The 23,235-nt window shown below is 40.3% G+C and overlaps 1 long non-coding RNA gene across 1 annotated transcript; it reads right to left on the reverse strand.

Annotated features, from left to right (window-relative positions):
* Nucleotides 1-928: 928 nt before the first annotated feature.
* On the reverse strand, nucleotides 929-16,998 carry LOC131518119 (uncharacterized). Its single transcript, XR_009264925.1, has 3 exons — nucleotides 16,471-16,998; nucleotides 3,041-3,207; nucleotides 929-1,476 (listed from the first exon to the last, which is right to left on the reverse strand). It is a non-coding gene; the product is annotated as an uncharacterized LOC131518119 (long non-coding RNA).
* Between the last annotated feature and the right edge of the window lie 6,237 nt (nucleotides 16,999-23,235).

A 23,235-nucleotide genomic window follows, 5' to 3' on the forward strand; every position in this document is an offset into this window, starting at 1 on the left:
ATATTCGTCGGTAAAACAGGGCAACCCCTGGGATACGCCAGTTAGCTGACATACTTTTCATATAATGCTGTGTGCAAGGGTCACATTAAATCACAACCATATTTGGTCGACGTGTAACTAAAGACAGTCCTGATAATCACATAGGGGGAAGTATGGTAAGCCAAAACAGCCCTGAAATGATTAAGTCATTAAGAGCGAACCTGTTGGCCGGTTAGAAAGCTTAGTTACTAAAACATCAGGAAAGAGGAGAGAAGGCAAGATATCACCAACACGTCCAAGTAAGGCTGTTTTCATTCCAGGGACGGAGAAGGGAACGCATTTGAGGTTGGGCCTAGGCAAGACAATTAAGAAAGCATATTTGGGGCATCGGACTTTGAGAAGCCTTGACCGATTGCTTGCTTTCTTGCTTTGCAGAAAGGCTAGAGCTGGATCCCCAAGTCCCTACGACGCTTCACAGATGCCCTCTGCTGCCTCTGTGGGCGAAACTCCATAGCCCTCTGTGGTTAGAAGTAGCAGATGGAATCTCATCCGGACCAAATGAAGCCCAGGGACATATGCCCTATTCCTGGGGTGAACATATGATTACTGTGTCCAATTTTAATGGCTCTTGTGTAGCTATAGCTTCTGCTATAGTTTCAAAACTATCCCACCTTTGGGGCACCTGGCTGGCTCAGTCCATACAGCATACAACTCTTGACCTCAGAGTTGTAAGTTCAAGCCCCATGTTGAGTGTGGAGCCTACTAAAATAAAATAAAATAAAATAAAATAGTCCAGTTTTTACAATAAACTATCTGATCACTATAACTATTATTCAAGTGTTCGCTCCTTCTCCCCCTCCCCCTCCTCCCCCTCCTCTTTCTTTCTCTCTCAGTCTGGCTTCCTTCCTCATTCCCTCTCTCTACCCTCCTCCCCTTCTTCCTCTGTTCATATTTCCTGCCATCACTAAAAAAATTTAACAGACCTCCTCATGTTCTTGGAATCCAGCTGCAGAGACCATGGAGTATTGCACAACTGATCCCAGCACTCCAGGGGTGTCACCAGATGTGGTGTGGTCGGACCCATTGGAATTATGCAGTCCCCAACCTGCACAGATATATGCGATGATGTCCTACAGGGAGACCTTAGTGTGAGAGCTTAAACTCCAGCCTGGATCCATCTGTCCAGTCCCTGAATCTCCAGATGATTTGCTTCCCCCAAGCTGATAAAATCTGGGGCTATGCAATGACTTGGAATTCTTGGAATTGGAATTTTATATGCAAAACTGATCAGGACCATGCCACATACTCATTTCCCACTTCTCCTCACACTTGGCTTGTTCCATCACTCAATCTAATTTTGACCTCTAACCCTTTGACTAAAGATCTAGTTGACCTTTGACATCTCCATTGTCTGCAAGGTACAGTCTGTGTTTTTCACCTCCTTGTTCCATGTCCCAATCTGCAGATCATCTGTCTTCTGCATCTCCAGGTGGTTTCCTAGAAAATAAATGGAGAACAGAACATGATGAACCTAGGAAATCAACCAATCCAGACACCATTCTCCGCCCCCAGGAGGCCAGATATGCCCATACTTCCTGGTCTTGGAAAAGGTCATCTCAACTCAATTTCTCTGCTATAATCTACCCTAGCTTAGGTTCCTTTAGCACGTCCCTGGAACAGATATGGCTACTGTGCAGATCACAGAACAGAGGATCTCCAAGAACAATTTTAGTCACTAAAAAACTTAGAGCACAGGGCATCCAAATACTCCAGATGGCTCAGTGGAGAGAACCCCGAGATAGGAGTTGTGGGCTCCGGGGGATAGTATGTAAAGATACACTTCTGAAGAGCAGCTCAGTAACCCCCAACCCAGGAGCTCTGCCTTACAGTCCCCCACTGGGGCTTCATACCAGCCTCCTGAGAGAGGTTAGGACACACAGTGCACTATAGGCATAGGATGAACTCTTCTGGGAAGTCCATGGGGAATGTGCCCAGTGGTTTACCCAGGACTCACGCTGGGCATGCCCCTCTTTAGCAGGAGGGCATTTCCCTGCTGCATTGTGTGCACCCTTGTTAGGAATATTGGCTTATGTCTCTGCTTATCCTCTATGGTCTCCCCATAAAGCAAGGCTCTAGGATGCACTTCCAAAATGGCAGACCCTTCTACTCTCACTGTCCTTAACTTGAAGTTACTAGACATCCTACAGAACTGACTCATCCTTGCCTCTCTCACAACCCTCACTGAAAACCCTTCTGCCAAGATTGCCTCCTGACTGGCAAGTCAAAGTATGACTTTCCATTTATACTGTACTTATTTTGTTGGGTTAGATTTTATTTCTTCGATTTGATTTCTTCGATTTTTTATTTACCCAGGCATAGATCAGTAATTATCAGTGGATACAGAACAATGCCAACACTCTGAAGAATCGCCTTCTTTTGCCTCTTTGTGTTCAGACTCTCTCCCCACCTTTAACCGTCAGCAACCACCAATCAGATTGCCGTTCTTATATCTTTCACTTTTCCAGAATGTCCTATAAATGAAATCATGCAATATGTAGTATTTTAAGACTATAGCCTTTCCCTCGGCACAGTGGTTCTCCATCAGGGCCCTTGGCCATGTCTGCAGACATTTTTAGTTGTACTAAGTTGGAAAGGTAGAGGGGTACTGCCTCCTATGCATAGGGGTGGCCTTGCCAGGGATGTGGTTAAATAACCCCACAACAAATTATACAGCCCCCCAAAAAAGTCAAGAGCCATGATTTTGAAAAACCTTGACGTAGCACAATTCTCTTAAAATTTATGTGTAGTATCACATGCGTCAATAGCTCATTCTTTTTTAGTGCTGAGAAGTATGCCACTGTGTGGATGTAATACAGATTGCTTATCCTTTCACCTTCTGAAAGACATGTGGATTGTTTCCACGTATGGGCAGCTTTGACTAATGCTGCTACACATATTCACAGATAGGTTGTTTTTTTAAGTTTTTATTCAAATTCTAGTTCACTAATATACATGGATAGTGTTTGATTTAACGTAAGTTTCATTTTTCAAGAATGCATACCGAGAAGTGGGATGTCAGGGTCACATGGTCCCATACATTAACTTTGGAGAAACTGACCGAGGTTTTCTGGAGTGGTTACATTTCCACCAGTCTTGCTTGTACGTTCCTTCTGCTCTGCCTTCTCAATAGCTCTTTGACCATACTTTGATTTATGCCAGGATTTGACCCTGCAGATTAAGAAATAGAACGTTATTGGGGTGCCTGAGTGGCTCAGTTGGTTAAATATCGGACTCTTGATTTCAGCTCAGGTCGTGATCTCATGGGATCACGGGATCTTGTGGGATGGAGCCCTGAGCTGGGCTCCATGCTGAGAGTTGAGCCTGCTTAAGATATTCTCTCCCTCTCTCTCTCTGAAAAAAAAAAAAAAAAAAAAAAAAGGAAATAGAACATTACCAGCATCCCAGATCCCTTCCTATTACCACCCACCACCCACTCAAAGGTAAACACCATTCTAGCCTCCAACAGCAGAGGTTCAATTTCAATGCTTTGAACTTAATATAATTGAAATCATAAAATGCATACTCTTCAAGGTCTGGCTTTTATCTCTCAATATTTTGTTTTTGATACTCATCCCTATTATTGCGTGTAGCTGTGATTGTTAACAATTTTGGTTACATAATACCTCCTTGTGTGATTTACCTTCCATTCTGGATGAATGTTTCCTTTTCTTTTGACTGAGGTTTAATTTATATTCAATAAAATGTATCAGTTTTAATTGTGCAGTTCAACAGTTTATAGAAAACATATATACTCATGTGAACACCGACATTGAGTAAATACAGGACATTTCAACACACCAAAAATATTTCCTCATTCCCCTTCGCCTGCATTCCGCTCTGTTACCCGCTCTGGTACCCCCCACATCAATCCACTTCTGTCATAATTGCTTGCTCTTTTCCAGAGTGTCATGGAAATATAGAGTATGTAATCTTTTTTATCTGACTTCTCTGACCCAGCATAACATTTTTGAAGTTCATCTACCCTGTTGTATGTATCAGTAACTCGGTGCTATTTTGTGGTCAAAGCATACTCCAATTATACACATTTTTTTTTATTTACTTGCTGTTGGACATCTGTGATACTCCAGGCTTGGGTTATTTTTAATAACATCGCTATGAAAAACCACATACAACTATTTACGTGGACACCCATTTTTATTTTCTTAGGTAAAACAATAGATATTCTACAAATTACTGGGAAAGGAGTTGGAATCTCCAACCATAGTTATAGACACTGCCTGGTTTCTCCTTTCAGTTCTATAAGGCTTTACCTCACTTATTTTGAAGCTCTCTGTTAGGTACTTACACATTTAAGATTATTATGGGGTGTCTGGGTGGCTCAGTCAGGCAAGTATCCAACTTCAGCTCAGGTCATGATCTCATGGTTTGTGAGTTTGAGCCCTGTGTTGGGCTCTGTGATGACAGCTCAGAGCCTGGAACCTGGTTCGGATTTTGTGTCTCCCTCTCTCTCTCTCTCTCTGCCCCTCTCCCACTCAGCTCTGTCTCTCTGTCTCTCTGTCTCTCTCTCTCTCTCTTTCTCAAAAATAAATGTGGATCCTGAGAAACGTAACAGAAACCCATGGGGGAGGGGAAGGGAAAAAAAAAAAAAGAGGTTAGAGTGGGAGAGAGCCAAAGCATAAGAGACTGTTAAAAACTGAGAACAAACTGAGGGTTGATGGGGGGTGGGAGGGAGGGCAGGGTGGGTGATGGGTATTGAGGAGGGCACCTTTTGGGATGAGCACTGGGTGTTGTATGGAAACCAATTTGACAGTAAATTTCATATATTAAAAAATAAATAAAAAAAAAAAAATAAATAAATAAATAAATAAGCATTAATTTTTTTTAAAAAAAGATCATTATGTTCTCTTGATATCTTGGCCCCTTTATCATTATGTAATGGTTTTCTTTATTCCCGATCATAATCTTTTCCTGAAGTCTTTATCTGAATTTATACAGTCCCTTCAACTTTATTTTTATCCCACTGTCATTCATTGTATTTAAATTCAGCATATATTCACAAACATTAGCTACAGCACTGGGAACTACAACCCATCCTACAAGCTCTCCTATCATAATGCTTTTATTTTTCCCTTTCCAACATCTTTAAGAAGCTGTAACAAGATGGACTGAAATTCATATGATGTAAGTGGATCAGACTGGTGTAAGGAGTGGACTCTATGAACACGTCCATACTCCACCCAGGTCCCCATAATTCTCTTTTATTATTTATGTGCCCCACCCCCCACCACCCCCGCCAGCTTTGTTACCCTTTTGTCTCTAAGAACCCATTCTTGCAATTCTCTTGATGAGACTGCCTTCAGACTGCCAGATCCCCTTTGTCCAATAAGTGGAGAGCCAAAAGTGCCTGGTAGTTTACATCCCCAAAGCAGCCCTTAGCTAAAAACTGATTAACGTAGGAATTTGGAAGCCCAGTTCCCTTTCTACAACCTGTAATAATCTCCATGGCATAATTTCCACTCCTGGGCATCCCTGCAAGACTAAGCTGAGGCTGGAAGCTTGCCTGAAAAATACCCTTGCTTGATTTCTTTCCCTTCTGCTTTCTTTACATTTTTACTCCTGGGAGCACTAAATCAGGGGTGTCTTTCAGCCAGTTTATGCCAGTTAAGAGCAACTCGTGTAAGCCAAATGTTAAATTTTCAGGAATTTTGTCGGCTGGTTTGGAAACACAAATATGCTCAAAAATCTAGAAGGCTACACATATGTCCAGGGCTCAGAAAAGAAATGAGAAGACAAGCTTTCAGCTCTGGCTGGTTGACAGGCTCCATGCAAGCAGGAAGTAAAAGCTAAAGTAGAATTGTAAATGGCCTGGCTTAGCACTGTGAAGGGTGACCTAATACAAAGAAAATCTACAAAGACCAAGATAGTATTGCTTTTATTTATTTGGACCAGCAAGGCAAAATCTTCATAGAACTGTCCCTGACAAAACTTGGATATGGTACTTGCTAGAACAGACCTAAGGAGATAAAGGACGCCGTAAAGTGTGACAACATGTCCACAAAGGCAATCCTAGGAGAGGAGAGAGAGAAATAGAAAGTATATTTGAAGAAATAATCTCCCTAAATTTCCCCAGGATAATGAGTGGCATGAGTCCACACATCCAAAAATCTCGATAAACTCTAAGTAGGACAGGCTGAAAGAGACCCACACTGAGCCACATTATAATCACGCTGTCAAAAACGAAGACAGGGAGAATCTTGAAAGAAGTAGAATAGGGACTAATTCACCACGTAGAAGGGACCTTCAATACAATTAATGGCCCGTGTCTCACTGACAACCATGGAAGTCAGGAGAATTGTAGCCACAGCAAAACCATTCTTCAAAAATGAAGGAGATATTAATACCTTTTCAGACAAACTAAAGCTGAAGGAGCTCATCGTTTTTATAGATCTACCCTACAAGAAGGGTAATTCTTTAGTCTACAATCGAAGGATGCTAGAGAGTAAAATAAAGCCATATGAAAAATCAAAAAACACAGGTAAACGTAACTACACAGATAAACATAAAGCCTAGTATTATATTTAACTTGTTACTTTTTTTAGGTTTATTTATTCATTTTGAGAGAGAGGAAGAGTGAGTGGGCGGAGCAGAGATAGAAGGAGAGAGAGAGAGAAAGAGAGAGAGAAAAAGAGAGAGATTCCCAAGCAGCCTCCGCATTGCCAATGCAGAGCCCGACATGGGGCTTGAACCCACCAACCATGAGAACTTGAGCCGAAATCAAGAGTCAGACGCTTAACTGACTGAGCCACCCAGGTGCCCCTAACTCGTTACTCATTTTTATGTCTATGTTATTCAAATGGAACATGAATAAAACAATTATAAATCTATGTTAATGGGAACACAATGTATAGCAGCATAATTTGTAAAAAAAAATAACAATATAAGGGGGGCAGAGTTGTATAGGTGTAGAGTTTTTGTATATTACTTAAGTTCGTATTCATTCAAACTAGATTGTTATAAACTTAAGATGTTAGTTGTAATACCCAGGGTAAGCGCTAAGAAAAGAACTGAAATATATACAGAAAAAGGAAATGAGAAAGAAATAAAAAAGACACAAGGGGAAAAAAATGAGTTAAACACAAAAGAAGGCAGTAATAGTGAAAATGAGGAACAAAAGGGATATAAGACATGTAGAAAGCGAATAGTAAAATGACAGAAGTTCTTTCTTATCAGTAATTACTTTAAATGTACACAGATTGAACTCACCAATTAAAAGACGGATTGGCAGAAAGAATTGTAAAAAAACAAAAAAACAAAACATGTAATCCAACTGCTAAGTTGTCTATGAGAGACGCACATAAGTTTAAAGTGAAATTATTTAGGGGCACCTGGGCGGCTCAGTCAGTTGGGCGTCTGACTTCAGCTCAGGTCATGATCTTGCAGTCTGTGGGTTCGAGCTCCATATTGGGCTGTCTGCCGACAGCTCAGAACCCGGAGCCTGCTTCGGATTCTGTATCTCCCTCTCTCTCTGCCCCTTCCCCACTCTCACAAATAAATAATAAATAAAACGTTTTAAAAAATAAAGTGGAATTATTTCTGTTCCATGCAAAAAGCAAATAAAACCTGGGGTAGCTATATTGATATCGGACCAAATAGATTTTATAAAAAGTTATTACAAGAGACAAAGGACATCATGTACTGACAAAGGGTCATTCCATCAAGAATATACAATGATTATAAACGTACATACATCTTTCTATGGAGTCTCCAAATATATGCAGGAACACTGAATCTTACAATCCAGGAACATGAAATCTCTCTCCATTTGATTAGATACAGCTTTCTTTCATCAGAGCTTTGTATTTTTCCACATGTAGATCCTATACATATTGGTTCAGATTCATACCTAAGGATTTTAATTTTTGATGCTACTTTTAAATAATATTTATTTTAAAATTTAAATTCCAACTGATCATTACTGACATACGGGAAACCAATTGACTTTTGTACATTAACCTTGTTTCATGTGACTTTGTTGTACTTGCTTATTATTTCCAAGACTTATTTGGTAAATTCCTTGGGATTTTCTACCTAAACTATTAGGCCATCTATGAAGAAAGACTGCATTTCTTCTTTCTCAATCTACATACCTTTTTATTTTTTTCTTGTCTCCTTACACTAGTTGAAACTGATCGTACCGTGTGTAATAGGAATGGTGAAAAATGACTACGCTTGCATTGATTCCAAACTCAGGGCGAAAGCATTCATTTTTTTGCCATTTAATACAATGTTAGCTGCAGGGTTTTTGTAGACAGTATTCGTCAGGTTGATAACATTTCCCCCTACTTCCCGTTTGCTTAGAGTTATTATCAAAAATAGGTAGGTGTTGGATTTTATCAAATACTCTTTCTGCATCAATTGAAATGATCATGGTTTTTCTTCTTCAGGCTGTTGATATGATGGGTTACATTTATTCGTTTTTGATTATGAAATTAGCCTTTCTACCTGAAATAAATCCCACTTGTTTGTGGTGTATAATTATTTTTATACATTGTTGGATGTGATTTGCTAACGATTAGTTTAGAATTTTGTATTCATATTCCTGAGAGTTATCAGTCTGTATTTTTCCTTTCTTCTAATATTCATCTGGTTTTATTATTAAAGTTCTTCCTTTTTTTCTTTCTCCCTCCTTTCTGTGCTTCCTTTCCTTTCCACCTTCCTTCCTTCCTTTCTTGCATTTCTGTTGGGGGAAGTTTTTTTTTGTTTTTTTGTTTTTTTTGGTTTTTTTGTTTTTGTTTTTTTTTTTGTTTTTTAACCTATCTTCAAACTCACTGATCCTTTCCTCGGCTGAGTCCAGTCTACTAATGAGCATTTTAAAGGCATTCTACATTTCCTGTTTACAGTGCTTTTTTTAATGTTTATTTATTTTTGAGAGAGAGCGAGTGAGCAGGGAGGGTCAGAGAGGGAGACAGAGAATCCCAAGCAGGCTCTGCACTGTCAACGCAGAGTCTGATATGAGATCATGACCTGAGTCAAAATCAAGAGTTGGATGCTTAACTGACTGAGCCACCAAGTGCCCCTGTTACAGTGCTTTTTATTTCCAGCATTTCCTTTTGACCTTTTTCGGAGTTTTAATCTCCCTGTTTACATTACTCATCTGTGCTTGCATATTGTCTACTTTTTGCACTAGAGCCCTTAACATATTAATTTGTTGCTTTAAATTTCATGTCTGTGAAAAAATAAAAATAAAAAAAAGGGGGCGCCTGGGTGGCTCAGTCAGTTAAGCGTCCGACTTCAGCTCAGGTCATGATCTCACAGTTTGTGAGTTCGAGCCCCGCGTGGGGCTCTGTGCTGACAGCTCGGAGCCTGGAGCCTGCTTCGGATTCTGTGTCTCCCTCGCTCTCTGCCCCTCCCCCACTTGTGCTCTGTCTCTGTCTCTCAAAAATAAATAAAATGTAAAAAAAAAAATTTAAATATCATGTCTGTGAATTCCAACTTCTATTGCGTATCTGAGTCTGATTTGGATACTTGCTTTTTTCTTTGGAGTCTATGCTTTTACATGCCTTTTGGCATGTCTTGTGATTTTTTGTTGAAAGCATGACATTTATCGGAATAGAAACTGAGTTAAATAGGCTTTTAATGTGAGGATTTCTTTTAATCTGCTAGGAGTTGTGCTGTGTTTCATATGTGCTGTGGTTGTAGGTGCCAGAGTCTGTACATAGCTCCATTATAATTGTTTTTTTTCTTCCCTGTTGATTTTAGGTCTTTCCTATGGACTCCTTCTCATAGAGAGTATGTATCTAGTTGCTATTTCAGCTGTTACTCCATTTTTATACTGAATTTCTGTCAGTGTGGTAGCATGTGTGGGTGAAAAGCATTTTATAATCTTAGGAGTTCTTTTTAGTCTTTTAGTGGACCTGTTTCTCTGGACTGTGATGTTCACAGCTGTTTCTTCTGAGGTATAGTTTCTCCTTTCCCTTTCACATCGCTTTGATGAGACAGAAAGGCAAGTGAGGGTTGAAAGGAGAATGACTGTTTTCTCCATCTAAGATGAGGCAAGACTCTGATCAAGTTTTTTCCACCCCCTGGAAGGCAGCGCTTTGTTATGGAGCCCTCTCTGGGAATATTTCCCAATAATTAATCTTCTCCTTTCCCTTTCAGAGTCACACAAGGGAATTTTGTGACTTTTAACCGTGAGAGTCAGGTAGAGTTCCTGGAGGTAAACTTTAGAGTTTCCCCCAAGATTGCAACAGCCAGGAGTTTTTCCCACTCACACGAGTCCACACTCAGCCTCCTGAGTGTTCCTACCAGTTTATGACTGCTCTGCTCCAGGTAAGTACACCTCAGCTGTGACTCTCTGTATTGGCTTTTCTCCCCAGTTTTGGAATGGCAGTTTGTCCTTTGATCTCTGTTCTCTGAGAAGCCCAAGAAAAGTCAATGGTTTGGGGTTTGTTCAGCTTCTTCTGTTGTGAGGATGAGAGTGACTTCTTCCATGCTCTTTACATGTCAGAGCTGAACCAGAATTAATGTTTTTATTTTCATTCAGTTCAAAAGACTTTCTAAAACCCCTTTAATTTTCCCTTTGCTCTATAGTTTTTAGAGAAGAGTATAGTTTCACTACCAAATATGTGGGGCCTCTTCAGGTTTTGTCCTATAATTGATCTAATTAAACTCTATTGTGATTAATAGCATACTTTGCACATCTTGAACACTTTCAAATATATTGATACTTGTTTATGGCACAGAATATGGTATATCTTGGTCAATGGCCCCTGTGCATTTGAAAAGAATGTGAATTCTGCTATTTTTTTTTTTGGTTGGGTTATTTTATAAATTAGGTCAGGTCAGTTAAATCAGGTTAGTTGATAATATTGTTCGAGTCTTCTATAGCATTACTGATTTTCTATCTACTTGTCCAATCAAGTAGAGAGAGACTAATTATGGAATTGTCTATTTCTCCTTGCAGTTCTATCAGTTTTTGCTTTATGCATTTTGAAGCTCCATTAGTAACTGCATAAGTATTTAGGATTGTTATACCTTCTTGATGAATTGGCTTCTTTATTACTACATAATAACTTCTATTTCTGGTAATATTTTTGAATATTACCAGATATCTGCTTTGTCTTATATAAATATACCTATTTCAGTATTATCTTGAATAGGGTTAGCATGGGCTATCTTTTCCTTCATTTTAACCTATTTTTGCCTTTATAATTATAGTATGTTTCTTATAAAAAGCATATGGTTGGGTCTCGCTTTACTTTTCCAATCTGACAACTTCTGATCTCTAATTGAGGTATTTACACATTTTACCTGTAATATAATTATTGACACGATGGGCAGAAAACTGCCACCTGCTATTTGTTTCTAATTGTCCTGCTTATTATTCCTTTTTCTCTTTTCTTTCTCTTGAATTAAATGAATACTTTTATCTCCTTTTTTGGCTTTATATCCTCCAACTCTTTGTTTTGTTATTTTAGTGGTTATTTTATGATTTATAATATACAGTTTTAATAAGTTTAATTTTTAAGTAATCTCTACCCCCACATGGGGCTCAAACTCACAACCCTGAGATCAAGAGAAACATGCTCTACTGACTGAGCCAGCCATGCACCCCTATAGTACACATTTTTAGTTAACCACAGTCTTACATCAAGTGATTACACGCATTTATGTATAGCATCAGAAGCTATCAGCGGTATTCTTCCATTTTCCTCCTCTTAGCCTTCTTGGTATTGTTTATATACATTGTGACTCTACATGCTATCAACATCCCTACTACATTGTTTAAGCAGTCTACTACCTTTTAGAAAATAAAACATTTTTAAAGCCCTGTGTGTTTACACTTCCTGTCTCACTCAATGCAGCCTGACAGAATCAAGTACAATAGACTGGGTGACTTACAAACAATAGAAATGATTTCTCACAGCCTGGAGGCTGGCAGTCTGAGATCAGGGTGCCAGCATAGTCAGGTTCTGGTAAGAACCCTCTCCTGGGTTGCAGACAGCTGACTTCTGTTTTCTCTTCACATAGCAGAAAAAGAGAAAGGTACTTCTCTACCTACTTCTCCACCTTTTCTTAAAAAAGCACTAATGCCATTGTTAAGAGTTCCATCCTTATGACTTAATCATCACCCAAAGGCCCCACCTCCAAATAGCATCACACTGGGGATTAGATATTAACATGTACATTTTGGGAGGGACACAAACATTCAATCTGTATCATTCAGGTGATATTTCTGATGTGTTTGATTTTTATAAATTGACACTTCGTCCTATTTTTCCCCTTCTGCCTGATGAATGTCCTTTAACATTTCTTATAGTACAGGTATTCTTGTGATAAAAATTTCAAATTTTGTATTTCTGGAAAAATCTTGTTTACATTTGATGTCTCCATTATATTTCTATTGCAAAGTGTCCTGTTAGGTACGTGTTACATTTTTTTCCTTATTTTTTTACCTTTATTTTTCTTTCCATTTCTCAATATTGACAGTTTGCACTGACCTATTTTCCAGTTTACTAATCATCTGTTCTGCTGTGTCTAATCTTTTTTTAGACCCATACATTAAATTTTTATTGCCAGATATAACTTATTTTTCAGTTCTAGAATTTTAGCTTACAGACTCCTATTCCCTGATGAAATTTCCCATCTTTCCTTCATTTTAAAGAGCATTTGGATCATAAGGTATTTTAAATCAGTTATCTACATCTCCTGAGGGTCTGTTCCCGTGATTTTTATAAAATATAAATATCTTTTGGTTATTTGGTCCTGTGTTTTAATTCTCCTAGTAATTCTTAATGGATATCTGACATTGTCAACGACACAGTACAGAGGCTCTGGATGATGTTATCTTCCTCCAGCAAGAGATTTTCTTCTGGGGGGCAGATGAAGCCTGCAGATCACCATAATCTAATTGCTGTTTGATTTTAGAGTTTGAGGTTGATATATTTCAGTGTTGAGATTTTTCCTGAACCATAGTTCACCTTCTAAAGTATGGTCTTTATTCCAAGGGTCTGGCCTTTATTCCTACTTCATGGCCCTTTGGGAATCTCCACTGAAAGTCTGGGCTGTGTTCTAATTTGTCAGGAATTGAACTCCAACCATAGTCTCCACAGCAACATGCAGCTGCTGAAATTTTTGCTGTTCTATTTGGTTTCCCAGATGCTGTAGCCCGTTGGCTTTTTTGGACTACTGCCCTGACACATCTACCATAGGAATCAACCAAGGACTCCATAGGAATTAGAGATTTGGGGACGTCTCTATATTTCCCTATTCTCTGGGATGTTTGTTATCCCTCGGATCTCAACCAATGTGGCAGTGTGGAATTCTGACTACTGTATCTCTACTCCAACAAAACAACCACTTTCTGCTTGGTTTATGTTTTGTCTATAGAAAATTGGAAAATGTCTTCATGAAAAAAGCCAGGATCAATGGGGAGGCTTCTGTGTGCTTCTCTCTTCCCAAGGATCACGGTCATCCAAGTCTCACCTTTGTTAGTTTCTCTTCACTGAGCACCAAGACTCCCTTCCCTACGTAGTTGTCAGTGGGAGGTTTTGTTCTATTTAATCTAATTCACTTGTCTCAGACCCAGAAACCTGCGAACCTCATTATGTTACACCTGGTGATTTGAAGTATCCTGAACCGGAAACTCTTTCTCTTAAATTCTAGTCTGCCATATTTCTTCCAAAAGTCCTAGGTTTGTCATGAACCATGATAGCTTAAGACAACCATTTATAAAAATGAATGTACAATCATCTTTTCTTTTCAAATTTCACAACTATATTTAAATTTTTTTTTAACGTTTATTCATTTTTGAGACAGAGAGAGACAGAGCTTGAATGGGGGAAGGTCAGAGAGAGAGGGAGACACAGAATCTGAAACAGGCTCCAGGCTCTGAGCTGTCAGCACAGAGCCCGACGCGGGGCTCGAACCCACGGACCGTGAGATCATGACCTGAGCCGAAGTCGGACGCCCAACCGACTGAGCCACCCAGGCGCCCCAACACAACTATATTTAATCTCCACTGCCAAGTGCTTGATCTATCCGGTGACTTAGGATCACACATGTTTCCATGTAATAACCTACAGCTTCTAGGAAGTCAGAAGAAGGACAACAGAGTGTCATGTGACACAGTGAAACCTATGAGGTTAGAGTCAAATAGGACCAATGCTGTAGCCATTTGCACTTTCTTAGCTAAAATTTTCTCATTAGTGGGGATGCCTGGCTGGCTTATTTGATAGAGCACATGACTCTTGATCTCAGTGTCCTGAGTTCAAGCCCCATACTGAAAGTAGAACTTACTTAAAAAAATAATAGTAAAATAAAATAAAATGTCCTTACTTGTAAAACTTTTAGTTAACTTTTACTACCCACAGTTTCCTCATTTGTAAAATGAAAATAATAATTACCCTCTCTGTGTTGTTGTCATAGTTCATGCACTAAAATGTTTATAGTAGTATTGCCTGTTGGGGCAAAAATGTTTAAACCAGAGTAAAGGCAAATTTTTTAATGTTAAAATTCTAACACCCTTCCCAAAGGTCATGGTTTAATAAATTATGGTGTATCCACACCATGAACCAGTGTGTAAGCCATTAAAAAGAGGAGATTTATGACACCTGGGTGACTCAGTCACTTGGGCTTTCAAGTCTGAATCTCGGCTCAGATCATGATCTCACAGTGTGTGAGTTCAAGCCCCACATTGGGCTCTGTGCTGATGGCATGGAGCCTGCTTGGGATTCTCTCTCTCCCTCCGTATCTGCCCCTCCCTTGTGCACTCATGTGCTCTCTTGCTTTCTTTCTCTCTCTCAAAATGAATGAATGAATGAATGAATGAATGAATGAATAAAGAGTAGCTATGCCACTTGACTTTGAAGACTTATTTTGAGATACCACATGGGAAAAGAAAGATACAGACATGTGAATATAATCTTTATGTAGGTAAATATGTGTACACATATCTATATATTCCTTTGAGGAAAACCACTGACAGGCATAGATTCCCTGGGTAGGGAAGGTGGGAAGAGGAAGAAGGGTTGACACAGGAGAAAGAGAAAACAAGGAAAAATGGGCAAACAAAAGCTTATCCCAAGAAATGTATGTGTGCAATGATCGCTTTTACATATTTTCATACAATTTTACTTCTATTTGTTTATAGAAGTAAACTAATTTTTAAGTGCTGGCTTTTCAATTTTAGGTTTAAAGTATTAATTTGGTATAAATGAATATACGTTCTTTAATAAAACACCTGTTATGAAAGGCGGTTAGAGATGGAGTAGATCCTTAACTTAAAGATCTTCCAAGTGCTAATTATCACATTTACTCACAAAACAATCTAGATGCCTGTGCCAAGATGTACTTCTAGGCCTAGTAGATGTACTGACAGAATCTGTCTCCTAGTTCTGATATTTGTAATATTAATTTTGGTTCTAAGCTCCTCTATGCGCATTTTCATAATACAAAAGCTAATAATTCAGGCCAACTATCTCTCTCTCTCTTTTTTAAGTTATTTAATTATCTTGAGAGTGAGAGCACAAGTTGGGGAGGGATAGAGAGAGGGAGAGAGAGAGAGAATCCCAAGCAGTCTGCACTGTCAACACAGAGCCCGACGCGGGGCTCAAACTCACAAACCCTGATGAGATCATGACCTGAGCCAAAGTCAGAGGCTTAACCGACTGAGCCATCCAGGAGCCCCAGGCCAACTATCTCCTTAGGACGCATTCCCTCTTTGTATAATTTATTCCTTGGTTCCAGATAAAAGGTTGGCAAAACAATTTCCAAGAGTGAACGTTCAGTGTGTGGACATAGGTATAAATTTAGTTGAAGCATTAAATTGCACTTCTATTAAATTGTACAAACGTGCCCTCACTTGACTCGATCTTTCTAATTCTTTTCCCACCCCCACAATGTTTCTCGAGTTTCAAATAGTGGCTTAGATGGATAACATTGACAAAAGAACATACACGTCACTGAACTTTTAGGATTTCTAGATTCCAAGTCAGTCAACAGTTTTATGCAGGTGTGAGTGGGGAACAATATTCATGCCCTAGAAGCCAGGCTCTCAGCCCAATCCTGCCAGCCTTGCGGGAAGACACAGCTAATCCATACTACATTTATTTGTGCTATTTATAAATGTCAGTAGGGACCGAAGTCCATGCTGAGATTTGCTAAATGGCATTTGACCTTTTGAGCTTAAGAGCATTGCTAAAGATTTGGTATTGTGTGCCAAAGGGCTAAAGATGTGTGACAGAATGATATGTGGGCTCTTAAGGAAACCGATTAATCACAATTGTTAACAATTACCCAACACGCACTATGCATCGGTTGCTCTTGATTAAAAAGCCTTGTGTATAAGCCTTGTGTATACTTAATCCGCAAAGCCTTCCCAGGAAGCAGGAATCATTATCTTTCTTATTCTATAGATGGGGACACCAAGGCACTGGGAAATCAGATAAGTTACTAAATTAGATAAATTACCACCGGGAGAATCCAGAACTAAGATCGACCAGAGTGGTTTGACCTCCACGTGGCATCCTCTCACTATCGTGTGTCTACTTAAACCCAGATCGCCCAGAATATGCGCTCATCTCTTCTGTTCCGAAATTAGGTCCCCATTTTCTTGCCCAGCGGCCAGCCCGTGGAGCTTCTCAGCTTCCGTGGTAACAGGTCAAGGACTCAAGGATGAGATACAGATTTGAAGGTCCATGTGTTGTGGCAGGACTGGTTTTGTCATTGCCTGGCTTCCATTACTTCTTTATGTAAAGAGAGCTTGAGGCCGGGTTGGGGTCACACAGTGAAGGGCGACAAGGCAGCAGGTGGAAGAGGAACGTGTGGAGGTGAGGGGTGCTGCACTTTGCTCTCACCTCCTGGCGGGTCAGGGACAAAAGAGAAATAAGGAAGAGCCTCTGGGAACTCGAACGTCTCAACAGTGAGAGAGACGGACACACTGTGTCCAGACAGAGTATGAGAACGGAAGTCTCTGAGATACTAGGAGGGCCCCTGGGAAATTTGGGGGGGGGCGGGAATGAAGTGGCAAGTGGGGCTTAACACAGAGGCAACAGCATGGACTCTAGAACACTCAACACCCGATAGACCTTTTTCGGATCGCTTGGCTCAGAATGGATTCCGAGAATATCTTTCCGTGGAACTTCAACGGTGACAGCAAGGAGGTAGTCTCCTTGTGAGAAATGCCGGCGACAGGAACACAGTGATTCTCTCCTCTCTGCTCCTTCTCTCGGAAGGAGAATAGAGGAAAAGCTTCAGATGGAATTTGGAGCCAGATGGAGATTGATTTAATTAATAATCCTGAAGTAACCCCAAATCACTACCTGTAATCGAGAAAATTTAGAATGTGACCAAAGAAGCTATCCAAATCACCATGGTAACCCCAAAGAAACCTAGCCATAGTGTCTCCCTTACGGTATTAATATCTCTCATTTCTCTCCCACCTTTCCTACTGCGAGGCTTCTTACGTATAGCTCCTATGTTCTTCTTTTTTTTTTTTTTTTTAATTTTTTAATGTTTGTTTTTGAGAGAGAGACAGAGAGAGAGCATGAATGGGGGAGGAAGACACAGAAATCAAAACAGGCTCCAGGATCTGAGCTGTCAGCACAGAGCCCAAGAAGGGGCTAGAACCCATGAACCACGAGGTCATGACCTGATCCAAAGTCGGAGGCTTAACTGATGGAGTCACCCAGACACCCTGTTCTTTTAACTTTTTATTTTTTTATTTTTTTTTAAAACGTTTATTTATTTTTGAGACAGAGAGAGACAGAGCGTGAACGGGGGAGGGGCAGAGAGAGAGGGAGACACAGAACCGGAAGCAGGCTCCGGGCTCTCAGCCATCAGCCCAGAGCCCGACGAGGGGCTCGAACTCCCGGAACGTGAGATCGTGACCTGAGCTGAAGTCGGACGCTTAACCGACTGAGCCACCCAGGCGCCCCTCTTTTAACTTTTTAAAACAAATTGCTGAACTCAGATGATTTTAGCTATATTTACCACAGAATTCGGAAAGAATTCAATAAGGTCCCTTTTCAGCACTACATTCTTGGAGTCTGAGAGATTTTTTAGCAGTGAGTGTGTGCCTGTCTGTGTGTACAGGTGGAAATGGGGGAGGATCATAAAATCTATTGCTTTGAGAAATTTCCTCTGATTATATGAACTATATGAAATAGTTTTCAACCTTAAAGCTAGGAAAAAATTATCTTAGAAACCAATAAACTTTTTCTTAATAGTCAATAGTTTAAAATATGTGAAATATTTAACATTAAGTAATAAGAGGTCCTCGGTCAACAAAAATTGAAGCGGGGGGGGGCAATGTTCTAGACACTGTTGGACACTAACACTCTTGGAAAATGTCTGTAACACATTATATTCTACAAGGTGCTGATAGTGTTTTGATTTGAATAGTTGATTGCTCAGGAACGAGCCGAGCAAACAATGTCACAGGGTATTAACCACAGTTCCTAAAAACATCAATTGCACTAAGCAGAACTAATGAACTGTTTTGTTCAATGATCCATCCTGTTTCTTGCCAATTTGTAGATCTTTGCGACCAGATACCATTCAGGGTTCGTCTGGCATCAGCCAGAAGCTTAGGAGTAAATTAATATGTCGTAGACTGAATCCTTAACAGTGATGGACTTACTAATAGAGACTTCAGCTAATACCTAATTTTCTTCTTCTTTTTTTTATGTTTAGTTTTGAGAGAGAGAGGGACAGGCAGAGAGAGAGGGACACAGAGGATCTGAAGCAGGCTCTGCACTGACAGCACAAGAGTCCAATGCAGGTCTCGAACTCGCAAACCGTGAGATCATGATCTGAGCTGAAGTCGGATGCTTACCCAGCTGAACCACCCAGGCATCCCAGCTACTACCTATTTTCTAAACAGGACTTCTGATTTCCAAGGAACTTGGTTTAGAGAGGGATGATGAAACATATAGCATCTTCCCCCAAAGGGGAGTGTTCTTATAAGTCTGGAAACGATGTTAAGAACCACATGGATGAAGGTGAAACCATTGGGGCTTGGTGGGAAAAACACATACCCCTATCAATTTAAAGGCTGATGCTTACAGGATGCAAAGGTTGTTATAGATACTATGCAGGGAAACTTATAGGAATAAAGAGGAGTCAAGAAACATGAATGCAAATGAAAAGCACTAATATCTAGGAAGCAGTGGTAGAAAAAGAAAAAAAAAGGTCCTTATGGACATTTTCGACTTCAAACCATTTCCACTATGGACACTGGGCTCAAGAAGGTCAAGCACATAATAGTTTGTCTCTTCCTATTTCCCCAAAAACAAAAAGTCAAGCAGGCTCTCAAATCATCTACAATGTCATCTATGTGGTTTATTGGTGTTATTGGTGCAAAAAACTGGAACATTGCAAGTAGATGGGATATATCACCAGCAACCTATCAATAAGCCCAGGACTGCACAGAACTGTCAATGTATATTTCCCATTGTGCTACTTTTCTCTTGTCTGGTAACTTCCTTGAAAGGACTTCACCGAGACTGAACACACGGTTTTTCTTAGGCAGGTAGTTATTAAAATATGCAAAGTAAAAAAATGAGCACTAAACATGCCAACCAAGAAGGAGAGGGGGACATCCCGGAATCAATGAGAAATGGGTCTGAAAAAGGAAAATATATCATGGTGGATGCCTCTTTCCCCCAAATTACACCGCTTGATTCAATTCAGTGCTTGGTGGCACAATAGACAACTTTTGAGTGACTATACTGAAACCTCTGTCTTTAAAAAACACACATAGTGGGGCGCCTGGGTGGCTCTGTCGGTCAAGCATCCGACTTTGGCTCAGGTCATGACCTCGTGGTTCACGAATTCAAGCCTCGCATGGGGCTCTGTGCTGACAGCTCAGAGCCTGGAGCCTGCTTGGGATTCTGTGTCTCCCTCTCTCTGCCCCTCCCCCACTCATTTTCTCTCTCTCTCTCTCTCTCTCTCTCTAAAAAATAAATAAAATATTTTAAAAAGTGTGTTTGTCTTTAACTAATGTGGGAACAGGGAGAAATAGCCCTACTAATCTAATTGCCCTATTACAATTTAGCATAAGCCCCCAACCTTGACAAAGATCACTGTTTTTCAGTATCGTGGGTTTTGTTCATCGACGAGATAAATGCCTTCCTCTGTAAATCTCAGACAGGCAGGAGTGGCATATTCTCATTTTGTAACATGTATTTCCTCGCAGAATTGTTAAGGACTATACTCAGTGTATGGATGAAATTCACTCAGTAAAAACTCATTGATAGTCCGTTACGATTGACAAACCACAGTATACAGACTTCAGCAAATCCTCCCAGATCCCTGCTTGCTGGATACTTGTCTCCTCTCCCATCTTTTTACCTTCAGCAAAAGTGATACATTATAAACGGACATATTTATCTTCCAGCTAATCCCAAATGGTTGGAATAAAGAGCGTGACACCAATTTTAAGCTTTTCTTTCTTTCCTCCCCTCATCATTTATTGTGGAAGAAAAATGGCCCTACAAAAATGGATTTTTTACTGCATCCTCAATAAATCCTATGTGCATTTCTCTTATTCTCTGTCCACTGCAAACATGCCTCTATCGAGATTAATACGAAATTCAGCCCAAGGCTGAGCACCAGACTTGAGCAGTGACAAATTCCTCACATTTGCCCACAGATCTTTTACTTTTTCTGCTAAGTTGTGGATTTCAAGCTTGCCCTCAAAATTGACACGGAGGAAAAGCACTCCTATCACTGGCTGGAAGTCATTGTTTGTGAACCCCGACACATTGACACATGTTGGCTTTTGATGCGTTATTTGATCTTTCATTCTGCTAAGTTTTTGGACTTTCTAAAAATTTAGGTCATTTACGGTTGAAGTCCAATGTAGCGTCTTGAGAGGAGAAAGGAGAAGGCTATAAATGTTTTAGGTCTGCTGTCTCCAGATTTGGGATTTTTATCAGTAAGACATATTTTTAAAAAATTAGAGAATGGGGATAAGATGCAAATTCAGGTGGCGTCGAGCAGAGACACGCACGCATAAAAACCACACTACCCGCTGTTTCTTGAATTTCAAGATAAAAATCTCAGAATAAAAGACAGCTTTGAGAAATGAACAGTGTGCTTTATGCGAGTTTTCTTCTCATTTTGTCACAGATTTATCCTGTATATACAACTGTCTGCAGCTTTGCTTTTGGGGACAATGGCATCAGGCAAAAATAAATAAACAAATGAATGAATAAATAAATAAATAAATAAATAAATAAATAAAGCCCTCTGCCCATGCAGTTCTAAGGCAAGGGATCAGCTGAGCTGGCCTGTGATCCCAGCACTTTCTTTGTTAAATAAATGACAATTCTGTGACATTGTTTTTTGGGCGACGGGAATCATTTTCCCTTCAGAAGCTCAGCAGTTCATTTATATTCAAAGATCATCAAAGAGATCCAAGGAGATTGTGAGGCACCGTACCTGAGCAAAAGAACATACTTCCTAGTAAGTATAATTCTGCTTGACTAGTAACCAGAACTTGGAGATGAAAGTGGTCTTCAATTAAATCCTGATCGTGATCATCTGAGTTGCATCGAATTTTCCAGACATTTTGCTTTATACGACTTTACTAAGTTAATCATGAACCCCAAACACTCAATCACTAAGAAGCCCATTACAAAAAATGATGTCTTATTCCAGGTGCAAAAAATCCTATTCACTTGTTGGAATTCACACTTTGCTTTTGAAAATGTTATTTTTCTCATTTTATTTAATTTTTTAAATTGTTTTTAGTGCTTATTTTTCGAGAGAGCGAGAGAGACAGAGCATGAGTGGGGGAGGAGAAGAGAAAGAGGGAGACACAGAATCTGAAGCAGGTTCTAGCCTCTGAGCTGTCAGCACAGAACCCAGCTCGGGGCTCAAACTCATGGACCACGAGATCATGACCTGAGCCAAAGTCGGCTGCTCAACTGACTTGAACCACCCAGGCATCCCTATGTGTCCTCATTTTAGCATTTATTCTTGGAATCCTCACCATGACCTTGATTTAGAAGGCAATTTTTTTTTTAATTTTTTTTTAATGTTTTTTATTATTATTTATTTTTGGGACAGAGAGAGACAGAGCATGAACGGGGGAGGGGCAGAGAGAGAGGGAGACACAGAATCGGAAACAGGCTCCAGGCTCCGAGCCATCAGCCCAGAGCCTGACGCGGGGCTCGAACTCACGGACCGCGAGATCGTGACCTGGCTGAAGTCGGACGCTTAACCGACTGCGCCACCCAGGCGCCCCTAGAAGGCAATTTTTTAAAAAATATATTTATTTATTTAGTGAGAGAGAGAGCGGGGTAGGGGCAGGGAGAGAGGAGAGAGAGAATCCCAAGCATTCTCCACACTCAGTGCAGATCCTTGTACGGGGCCTGATGCAGGGCTGGAACTCACAGTGAGATCATGACCTGAGCCCAAGTTGGACGCTTAACTGATTGAGCCCCCCAAGGCATCCCAAGAGCCCATTTTCTATGTCCCAGGTGGCTACTAGAACACAGATGTGCCCAATGTGGTAGTATGGCCCACACATGCCTCATCTTACAGAGACCTTCTGAACTCACAAAGGAAATAAATGCTTGCTGGGCGGGAGTGAGCCAGAGTGAGCAAAGGCAGAAGCAAGCAGCTTGAAATTTGGTACTTACACCTCGGAAACCCACACTAAAGGTAAGCCAGGGTTTGTCATCATGGGAAGGGAAGGACTGACTACAGAGGCAGAAAACAGAACTCAAATGACTTTCAAAGGATAGAAAGTCACCACTTCCCCCAGGCAGATTTTTGATCCAGAGCCTTACAAGGTAAATAGAATTCTATTTCCCAGGGAGTTTTGAAGTCACAACTGCTGAGAACATTCACTTGCTTTTGCAACTGGAACACCAGAAATTTACATCAAGATGGCAGGTACTCTTGTAACTCTCTGTAAATTCCTAAGACCCAGAGGACTCATAGGACAACTAGAGCATATGAAAAACCACTGGGCCTTTTCTTTGCCCTTCAACTTAACACTTGCGAACTCAAACAATCCAGATTTCAAAAAATGTTAAAAATTACCATTTTCTTTAGAATATACTCGGGGTACAGGCTGAGGTCTTGGAACTACAAAAATGAGTAATCTCACTCCACGTATAAAAACCGTATCTTGTTTGGGATGGCTGGATGACTCCGCCGGTTAAGCGTCCAACTCTTGATTTCGGCTCGCGTCGTGATTTCACGATTCGTGAGACTGAACCC

This window comes from Neofelis nebulosa, chromosome 7 (assembly GCF_028018385.1).
Source record: "Neofelis nebulosa isolate mNeoNeb1 chromosome 7, mNeoNeb1.pri, whole genome shotgun sequence".
NCBI lineage: Eukaryota > Metazoa > Chordata > Mammalia > Carnivora > Felidae > Neofelis > Neofelis nebulosa.